Raw genomic sequence first — 11,115 nt, forward strand, 5'->3', positions numbered from 1 at the left:
CAGGCTGGTACGCTTCATTTCCAATCAAGGTCACAAGGAGTGATCCGCTTTAATCTACAAAGGCTTCACAATTGAGAGTACTTTGATTTTCAGTAATTAGACAAGTGGCAACTTCATACAAGATAGATGGCATGACGAGAAGCCGCCTTTTCGATTATTGAATTATCTATCATGCTACTTCTATCAGATTTTACAGCATCTAGTTAAAATGCTGCTTTATTTTCTGTAAAAATGAGCCGGGGTGTACTTGATGGATGCTTCGAAGTCTTCGACGGCAAGAAGGAAATTTTGTCCTCTAAAAGAATAGCGTAAAATAATGCATTGTGCAAGAACTAACCTACGGGGATAAAATATCGAAAATATACCCTAAAAGAAAGTTTGGACCATGCAATAGGCGATATAGTGGAGAATTACGCAATGGGCGATTGAATTAAGACACTGTGTCACACACGCCCCTTAACTGCACATTACGTCGAAACTCGCTTCTCATCTGTACTTAGAAGTGAACCTTTCTGCGCGCTGTAGCAATGGTGTAGCTCTTACTTTCGGTGTTACTACGAGTCTATATCAAGAATACTTGTCACCACGCACACGAGTATACTACAAACGAGTCGTTAAGTTTGTTTTAAAGTTCATTCAATCGTTCATTTCCGAACCATTAATTCGCTAATTGAAGTTTGACAGACTAATTCGTACATGTGTCATTTATTGAACTGCTCACGCAGTGAGTTATTCATTTTCATTTGGTAAATATTTATTCTTAATCTTCATTTATTCAATCAATACTCCTCTGGATGATTCAGTTCAACCTCCGCTTCACACGCTATTTTCTCTTTGTTTCGCTTCTTCCCGTCATCGTCACTTGCGCTCTTCTGGTTTTGTTTTGCACATCAAAAAATTGGAAACATGTTTTACGAAAACATTGCGAGAAGTTTATTCTGTGCACAGCGTTCGTTACGTTTATCCGCAAGCGCTGACAAGCCAGACATTTGAGAACGAAGGCCACAGGCCAGGCAGAGGATAAAGTAAGAGCAAGGCGACTGTGTAAACAAGATGACGAGTCCCTGTTGCGTGTTTAAAAGCCGTGAGCAAAAGAGCTTGTTGACAACAGGCACCGCGCAGTCCCGACTCTGAAGCTGACGTGGCGACTAATCCGACACGGATATCCCATTACACCTATTCGAGGTCAGAGCAGCCTACCATAAAAATGCGTATTGAAGATCTGCGCACGACGGTCATGTACTGAGAATTCGAATTCCACAGCTGTGAATTTGCAGTTCCTTGGAACGTAGAACTTTTAGGTGTGTTGTTCTGTATTGCAATACGCTGACTTCTTACAATCTTTTGACGTTCAATGGTACCTATGCCTCAAAAGTGCCCGTCTCTGTGTACTCGTTGGTCGTAATACGGCTGAATTTGCTAGGGAGAAGAGAACACTGCAACAAGTCCAAACAAGGAAACCGGGACTGAGCTTACGTAACACAGGTGCATATTGTTGTGTTTTCAAATTTTAATCGAAGCCAAAAACAAACCCATAAAAACAGGCAAAGTCCGTATCTGCTACTAAGCTTCTAAACGCTTGAGCCCACGTTGTATTCACAATTATTGCAGCGGAAAAGAAATTATTGTACGAGACCTTCGTTAAACTTCCTACGGCACTTTTCAGTGCCAACGCGGCGTCTCGGTACAGCCAGTTAAGACATTTTCTTACGTGTGAAAAGGTATAATGTTCCAAATCGCAGACATCTTCGCACGTCACCGCGGTGTTAATTAGCGTTCTTCCCACAAAATGAAACAACTATTCCTCACCACGATAGCAGTGCCTGCTTTCTCTCCAACGTAGCTTCACAAAACGGCCCTTGCTTGTCCAGCTTTGTACTCCCCTTGCAAGGCTGATTGATATATTTATCACATTCTGTGGATCTGCCGAGTATATGTTCAAGCACACAAATATATTATGCTTCGCTTAAAAAGCCAATCACTTTGCGTGCAGGAACTCTGAGGACATGCTCTTCTCATACGGATGTAAAGGGCTAAGCCAATAAGTCCTTCAGCTACTATACCTTTTTTTTTTTTCCCCATCGGGCACAAACCGAAGAGGAACTGTAAGTTATACCTAAGTGCAGATTCAGGTACGACAGAAAGGCTATAATCTAGTCTGCTTAACTACCATGCAACAAACCCTAACTCATTCCGGCTTTTCCGTGTACGCTTTTTCACGCAGCAGTAACTGTCTTATCCCGTATTTACTTCCAGCGCAAGTAACTGAAGTCGTTTCGTCCACATGTTTCTTCTCTCAGCGTTTAGTATTTATTCTTCGCAGCGATGGCATGCAAGTCACCTCTGCAGATAATATTCCTTATCCGTCGCTAAGTCGTACGTCAGGTGCGTTGACTGAGTGGGGACTGATGTTCCCTGTCGAGTCGATTGTCTTGTCATCACACAACGCTCCCCAAGGCAAAAACTCCCACCAACACCGACACGCGCGCACTATAGCTGTAGGCCTCCGAGCTGCTATCATAGAGAAAGAAATTAAACTAGAGGGGGTCCCACTCAGCAAAAACTGGCAACAGGAAACACGTCACAAACGTCACGCTATAGTATTGATACCGAACGTTAGCTGCCGCGAGCATCGAAAAAAAGAAAGCGAAATTAAGTTAACAGATATTGATTTATTTTTTAAGTTCCTTGCCGCGAAAACTAAAATGTCTTGCGTATAAATGAACTTAAGCTTTGCGACTTATTTTTCTTGCCTTACCTAGCGACAGGCCAATGACGCGCTAGATGCATGCGTCATCCGCCAGACACTCCCACTAAGCGAGCGAGCGCGGCTGCGCGCGCGTTTGAGCGCTCGCCCGCGGCGACCCGTCTGTCTCTCTCTCTCTCTCTCTTTTTTTTTTTTTTAATGTAGCCTGGTCAGCCTGGTTTCTTGGGCTCCCGGCGTATTCTTGCGTTCCTTCTGCACTGGGACAACTCTGCACTATTGGACTACGCCAAGGTGAGAAATTTTGTTTCACAGTCTACGACGCTATTAGGCTTACGGCACGGGACCGCTACTTAAGACGCAGTTAGCGAAAAACAGCTCGGCCGCCCTGGCGCAGTTAATTTGAGTTAATGAATCTTGCTGGGACATGTTTCCGATGCTTCCTAGGGGATTATTGTAACTTATTTCGGTTCTGTTGAGGCACACAGACCGCGCAGCGCGCTTTGACGCAGTTAGGGATAAGTAGCTCGGTTGTGGTGACAAAGCTAGTTTGCCGTTTAATGAATATTAGAAGGACAAGTTTGTGACGGTTTTTTTTTTTTTTTGTGGCCCCGCCATAACATAACCTTCTTTCGGTACTCACGCCTGTCGAAAACGCCATGGGCGATTGCCAAGAGTGATAACATGGGAGTGTGTTGCTGGCGCCGGCAGAACGCGTGAAAGATAACGCCGAGGAACATATCAGACACTTGTAATTCGAAAATTCCATCTTCTAAAGGACTGAAAACAGGCTTTGCACCCACGCATTTGTCTTGAGCGCATGTTGCGTCCGTCTCTATGTATGTAGCGTACCGTCGCGTCGCCCGAAGCCAAGTTTTGGAAACGCGAAGTCACCCGTGTATTTCTGCTGCTAAAGTGCAGGAAATAATGCCCGGAAAGGGGGGAATGCTTGTAAATCAGATGTTTTCATAATTAATGGTATTGTTTGGGATGAGTCGGGTATTTTCTAGGCCATGCACGTAAAAGCGAATTGCTTTTGTTTGTAATGCCGCCCATTCACCGCTTTCGCACGTTTCGTCTCTACGCGCAGCATTCCTATATCTAAATACCAAATGACACATGCTTGTAACATGCTGTTACATGCTTGTAAATGTAGCATGCTTGTAATTTACTTTTTTCAGTTGATGTCATCCGGTGGAGCTTCATACGGAAATTACTGCTTACCTGGGGTCACAACGTTGGATGAACGCGCAAAAAGCACGGAACGAGCTTTTATACAGAGCAAAATAAATAATTCCTAATTTCACAAGGAGTCTTGCGTCTACTTTGTGAAATTGCACGTGGCACAGATTCGATGGGACTTGGCAAGATTGTTCGCAATCATTTTTATCAAATAAACCGATTCCACACGAAGACCGTGCGCGGTCGGGCAAAAAAAAAAAAAAAAAACGCAGCCGGCATGCTAGCTATAGCGTTCAACATGCGCGCGCCCAAAACCGAAAACGGAAGTGATTGATACCGACCGCTTGGCGCGCTGCAGTCAATTCTGCCGCTGGGCTCCATGGAAGTGTCCGCTCTTGTTGAATTCCTTTCTCTATGCTGCTATGGTCCTTGCTAACTTTATCTGGCACGGCTTGCTGGCCTAAAGGAGCGTCTTCTCTTTATGATATCCCATTCGCTTTGTGTAGCTCGTACCCACGTGGCCTCCACAAAGCAAAGGATAAAACCCCAATGAAATAGAACGTAGATAAAGGAATTGTGGCTTCATAAGTATACAAATAGTGACTTAAAGTACGGCACTAAACTGGAAGTGGCGAACAGTAAAGAATAAAGGTAATTATGTGGTGCCTGCGCTTGGACCTATACAAGGAACACGGCAAACTTTTTGTGTACATTGTTCGCCATGAATGTACCGTGTACAATGGTTTCCATGAATATGACCACATATCAACAACACTTTAGAGTACAGAATGTCATAAGTAAATGAATCTATATATGCCACCAGCACACACGTGTAGAGCTTTCGCACTGACTGTCAGCCCTGTCTTGTGTAAGTTCTCTCAATATTGACACACTGAGGGAAATTACTCAAGAGAAAGTTGGCCGAAAGTGCGATCGAGAGCTGTATATGTGCGTGCCTGTGGTATATCTAAATAATTATTAACGAAAAGCGCTCTAATGTGTTGTTTTTACGCATTATGACTTTTAGCGAGCAATGTTATTTCTACAGTATCTTTTTTTCCTTCCTTCTCACAGGTGATCACAAGCCCTCTACACCGCAACCTCTAGGCCACATCAGCAAATGTTAAATAATGCGGCTTGTTGTATCCAATGAGCCAGAATAAAAGAGTGTCTGTGAATACACTTTCAAAGTAAACTGATAGAACATAAAGACGGCATACAAGGCCTCGCGCATTCTACAGAGGCGAGAAGGGCTGCCTAATTTACATGCCAAGCGCAGTGTTAGGTTCTTAACTTGAAGCCCTTCTGCATCCTCAAGAACACGACCGTTGCCTCAAGAAACTATGCTATAGGCTACCGGGAGAGGCTCTTCATCTCTGTCAAAGCGTGTCATTTCAAGCGCCAGTACCCGGTTCCACTATCTGAGCACAAAGCGTGCCGTAAATAAAGCGAGTAGCGCATAAGTATTCGCCGTACCCACTAGCGAGCAGTGGTAGTTCTAATCCTGCATTTCTGGCAACGGTATGAACGAAGCGTTGAAGCTGATGCGGTGGGCGCGCGAACTTTACAGGCACATTTTACGTAACTCATTCCTGCAGTCGTCGACGCCGGAGTGACAGGCTTCTCGCCTGTTTTCCCGCCTCTGGCAGCGCATTTTCACATTCTCGCCCACCAAGTATAGTCTACGCAATTTTTGGACCACCCCTCTCCTCCCGAGCTTTGTTCCCGGAGCCATCACTCAGCATTTCAAGCAGGCATTTGTCTTCTTGAACGGACGAACATCAGCCCTATCGCGCACCTCTTCACGATCGAAGAGCTCAGCGGCGTCGCAAAAGGCTCCTGCGCTCGTTGGCGCCTTGGACAGTGAGGCAAGAACGTTACCGACGAGGCGCCAAACGATGGAGTGCTTTAGAAGGCCGCTGCTGTATAAAGTGAATGGGGCAGGCGAAGAACTCAGGCTGTTGGCAGCACGCAAGATTTGCGATCCGCCGGCCTGTGTGCACGCCAATAATGGGAGCGACTTTCCGGTTATGCTCTCTCTTTCTAACCCCTGACCCACCCTGCCTCCTCCCCTCCCCCCCCCCTCCCCCGCGCAAGGTAGCAAACCGGAAACTCTCATCTTGTTAACCTCCCTGCTTTTCCTTGGTATTTCTCTCTCTTGTTTAGGGCAGTATTGCTCCTGTCTTGCTATTTTCATTATCGGATACATGCGACATGACCCAGACAAACAGTTTATAATTTTCATTCCATTCTGTTACGCTTTAAACGTGGTCAGATTTAGAGACCGTGTAAGTCAATTTTCCTGAATATCAGTTTGTTGTGACCGCATTGCACATCCTCATTATATACTCGCACGTTCACAAAATGTCTTCGCAACGAGTTCCTTCGTGCTCGCCATCATGAAACCAATGAAGTTCGAACCCGAACACGAAAGACAGATGTTTGTATGGACACGCATATTACGCATTTAAGGCCTGTCAGAGTGACTATGACACTCTGACAGACCTTGCGAGGTCACTAAGATTTAAAAAAACGCACTTTCTTTATTTCTCAGCTGCTTAATTCTCGTGCATATCAAGTTGAACATTTTGCAACCCTTTAAGAAACACGAACGGTACTCAAGGAAAAATGTTGCAGCCACAATTAAGGCGATTGAAACAAACTTCGTATTTGCAAGCATACGTGATATGCCTGATCAACGAATTATTTCGGCTACGAAATTAAAATTATTAGCGTGAACAAGAACGGCACCCAAACACCTGTTATTTCTCCTTCCACCAAGGCATAGCCCATACACGAGCTGTGGAATTAACAGCTAAGCTACTGATGCACTCTTAATACTCGCCTAGCTGTGGGATACATCGCAGGATACAAAGAAAATACAAGAAAACACTACTGATGCACTCTTAATACTCGCCTAGCTGTGGGATACATCGCTGAATACAAAGAAAATACAAGCCAATAGGATACATAGCAAGGCGTAGCATCGACGACGCTGGGTAAATATCTTACCGCTACGGAATTCGGCCGGGTGCAATCTTCACCGTGAATACCCCCAAGTGCTCGGGCATCACGACCTCATTGTCTATCGGCGCCGATGACCTATAATGACATTGCTTCGCGAGCCTTTCTTCTATTATCTAGTCCTCTATATAGTTGCAGAAATCAGATCAGACGTCTCCCCTTACGCAAGGTTCGTGGGCGCCTTCTGTGTTGCAACTCTATGCGCCAGAGAATTCTCCCAGCGCCTAAAACTAGCTCTTGATGCTCTGATGCAAAGCTTGAGCACTCCCTTTACCCTGTACGTTCGATCTTGTACCTTGTTTCGTTCTTCAGTGGATAAAAGTTTATTACACATTACGTGAACTTCGCTTAATACTTTTTTTGTTTTCGTACTTCGGCGTTCAGCAGCTGCTTCTTTTGGAACCGCGTTGAAAAACAGGAGGTGTTGCAAGATAAAGTCGTCAGTACACGAAATGCTTGATGAAATGTTTAGATTAAAAAAAAAAACAAGCGGCAGATCTAAGTTTGGTTCATACCAAAAAAATGGCATGTTAATTTTGAGAGCGCAAATAGCTTGCATGACTCATAATTTACACAAGACATATTTTCACGCACTTTCAGGGTGTCAAACCAGGAAAGAGCCTCCTCGATTGATGGATCGATTACCCTGAAATAATGACCCGCGCTGATAGATAGATAGATAGATAGATAGATAGATAGATAGATAGATAGATAGATAGATAGATAGATAGATAGATAGATAGATAGATAGATAGATAGATAGATAGATAGATAGATAGATAGATAGATAGATAGATAGATAGATAGATAGATAGATAGATAGATAGATAGATAGATAGATAGATAGATAGATAGATAGATAGATAGATAAGAAAAAGAAAATGGAAAGAAAGCAAGAAGACAGTTCATGCACGCAGTAAATGACACAGTATGTCTATTAGCGCTGTTATAATTTAAGGGATAATCACCTTTTAACCCCTTAACCATTTCGGACGAGCTCAGCTCGTCTTTGCCGAACTGCCACAAAACCGTTTTGGACGAGTGTAGCTCGTCCGCTCGAGATAATATCTCCTTTTAAACGTTTTGAACGAGACACGCTCTTTGCGGGCTGTAGTTGGTGTGTCGCTTCGCAGATGGCAGCACTGGGCAGGTAATTTATGTTTTTTCAACCGCCGTTTCACATTTCCTTGGGGGGAAACTCGTGTTTAAAAAATGGCGTCCGGTGGAGGCGACGGATGTGTTTCTATAGTTCGTCGTCGCGGAAAAGAAGCATTTCGTCGTCGTCCAGCTATTTGGACATAAGCGATTTAGAAACGGAAGTTTACTTCGTTTCTGGAAGCAAACAATAGCGATGACTTCAAAATTAGCAGTTCATCAGAAGAAGAAGAATGCTCAGAAGACACTATTGCTAGTGCGCGTCACCGGCGGCACATCGCTGTGAAGGACATTCCCACGAAGGCTCCTCGGCTTCCGTCTTTGGGCCTCCCTGGTAAGGCGTTCAATATAACATTGCCTGATGACTTGATAAAATTTTCCGAACAGCGCTCCTCCCTGTTTTTACAGCGTAAGCTGTTATGGGCTCATTCTAATAGCCATTTCTGTTCGCGTTGTTGTCCGCCGCCGCCACCACCGTGTAACCGCTATCGCCCGAAATGCGAAAAAAGTACCCGGTCTCCACCTGGATCGAACCCAGGCCCGCTGCGTGGGAGTCGGATACTTTGTCGCTGAGCCACGCAAGCGCTTGCTATCAGCATGAGAAAAAGGCCCTATAAACGCGCCCTAGACAGGCGCGCAGGCGCAGACGACCCGAGCCTCCACCAGTATGGTGGCGCCATCTAGTTAAGGCGCCTGCAAAAGCCACATGCACAGGCGCAGACGACGAGATGCGATTCAGACGAGGCGCGCTATAAACACGATCCCGATGTGAGACGTGCGCCGCGTATTCTCGGTACCTCTTTGGTACACGTTATGGCATCTCCTCGCAAGGTACGAACCGCTGCTGAATAAGCGAATCATCGAGCTACGTGCATGGCTACAACCAAGCATCATTGGCGTTAGCAGACTGCTGTGCAGAGAGCATTACAAACCACAGCTCGCCGTCGACGCCGGGCGGACAGTTGAGATCGCTCTCGTCAAAACGAGGCGAAGAGACTTTGCCGTGAGGACCCTGTTTTGCGTGGTGCCGAAATTGCTACTCTTAAGCCGCTCCAACAGCTTACGCCGTGACTCTGCTGCGTGTGCCGCGCAAGCCTGAGACTTTTTTTACTGTTGGTTAGCAGCAGGTAGCTGGCTTCCTCTATCATTAGCAATAATAAACTTTAATATGTTAATTTGACTTAGTATGTGCTTGAATTTTTTTCAGCACCAATAACTTGCTTTTTAGAAGGAAACTATTTAATATCAAATTTTTTTGATAAGCAGTTTGGGCACAGAAATTGTCAAAATAATACAAATGTCGCAGTTTCATCCGAAAGGCAAAGCATGAATTGCGATAGCAAATTAGTAGAGAGCTATACGGAGTAAGGATAGTAGTTTTATCAGCTGTGTAAACTTAGACATGTAGGAGCACCAGCCACGCGCAGAACTATTGTCGACGCCGTCGGCGTTTTGCCCGCGTTGGTACTGAACGCGCGCGGCGTTGGTTACTGTTGCCGGTGCCTCTGGCGGTGGCTCGGAGGTTTTCGACGAGATCAGAACGGGACACTCGTCGAGCAGCGTCGGAAGTCTTTACCACCTTCTCGCCTCGCAACGTTTTTATATAAATACGCATTTAGTGCCGCAGCTAGACGTCGCCTCCCCGCCTTCTCCTCCGTCCCCCACGGCCTTTCGCACGACGGAAGTCGCGTTTGCTCCCCGTCAAAGGAATGCGCGCTCCCCTCGCGCGCATTCACTCGCACATACATCATACGGCGCGCGGCGACAATTTCGTCACCGTTGGACTTCATACAGAACCTCACAGGCGGCAGGCGGCGGCGGCAGCGACGACGACGCTGACGGCAGAAATCCGCTTGCAGTGTCCATATAATTGCTATCTCAATAAAACGGTTAAGGGGTTAAAGAACTTGGAGGACGCTGAAGCTTCGTCTTTAAGAGGGCGAAGCTTCAGGCAACTGCAGCTTATGTAACCGTATGTTTACCTGGAAACGCTGGCAGCGAACGCTATGCACGAAGGCGAGCTTTCTGGTTCTTTTTTTTTTCTTTATCCCGCATGGCGGGCGCCGCCGCTGCCACGGATACGCGGAGGCGAGCGCCATCTCGATGTTGTTGCAAGGAACCGAGCGGGGCGCGCCGCTCTCCCTAAGACAGACCTCAAACGGCAGCTGGAAAAGAGGTTTGTGTTTGAGTTCCCGCGTAACAGAATTATGTTTTCTTGTATATTCAAATTACAATCCATTGCGATCATGTCGGTAGGTTGTGTGTAAGTCGTACTTGACGAATTTTCTGACGCATATTACTTTGAGAAATTTAATTAGTTCAGTTAGGCCTATGCGCCACGCGGAAGACCTGCGTAATTCGGGATGCGTGGTTCAGGATGCGCGGTTCAGGACGCGTGGTTCGGCATGATTTTTCTCTAACGGACAACGCCGCCGACGCCAACACCGACATCGGATTTTCTGCGACAAGGGGACCTTAGGGTTATCACGTTAAAACCACCATTAGCGCGCACTACCTTCTGCGCCGATGGGGGAGGATTACGTGTAACAAGGAGTGCGCAGTGCCAGTCCCTAAAATGTCGGGTGTCTAAATGGTTTAACGCGCTTCATAGAGGCCGGAGACTGGTGTCGATGTAGGGCAAGCGGAAGAGTTTGATATACCTTGTGTCCCATGCAGCAAAAGTTAGCCAAGCTGTTGAACCAAAAAAAGTACTTAAAAAACGCGGCGAAAAATACAATTATAATACCTAAGGTATTTGGTTGCCAGATGTTTGACGACAGCATAGCGTAGGTCTTAAAATTGTATCTTACACCATGGTTTTTAATTTTTTTTTTTTTTTTGAAGAGCTTAACGTTAGCTGGGACACCATATACAGGGTGTCCCACTTAGCTTGAGCAAACATTTTTAAAATGAAAGGCGCGTCGAAAGCCTATAGTAACTGAGGCCATTTTTGTCTTCCCCATAACTCACTCCTTAATTCAGTTCATTATACAACTTTTTGATTATTGACTGAGGACCCCAAGTATGATTCGCAGATTTGTAGAGCACCT

The sequence above is a fragment of the Dermacentor silvarum genome, chromosome 6, assembly GCF_013339745.2.
Source record: "Dermacentor silvarum isolate Dsil-2018 chromosome 6, BIME_Dsil_1.4, whole genome shotgun sequence".
NCBI classification, from domain to species: Eukaryota; Metazoa; Arthropoda; class Arachnida; order Ixodida; family Ixodidae; genus Dermacentor; species Dermacentor silvarum.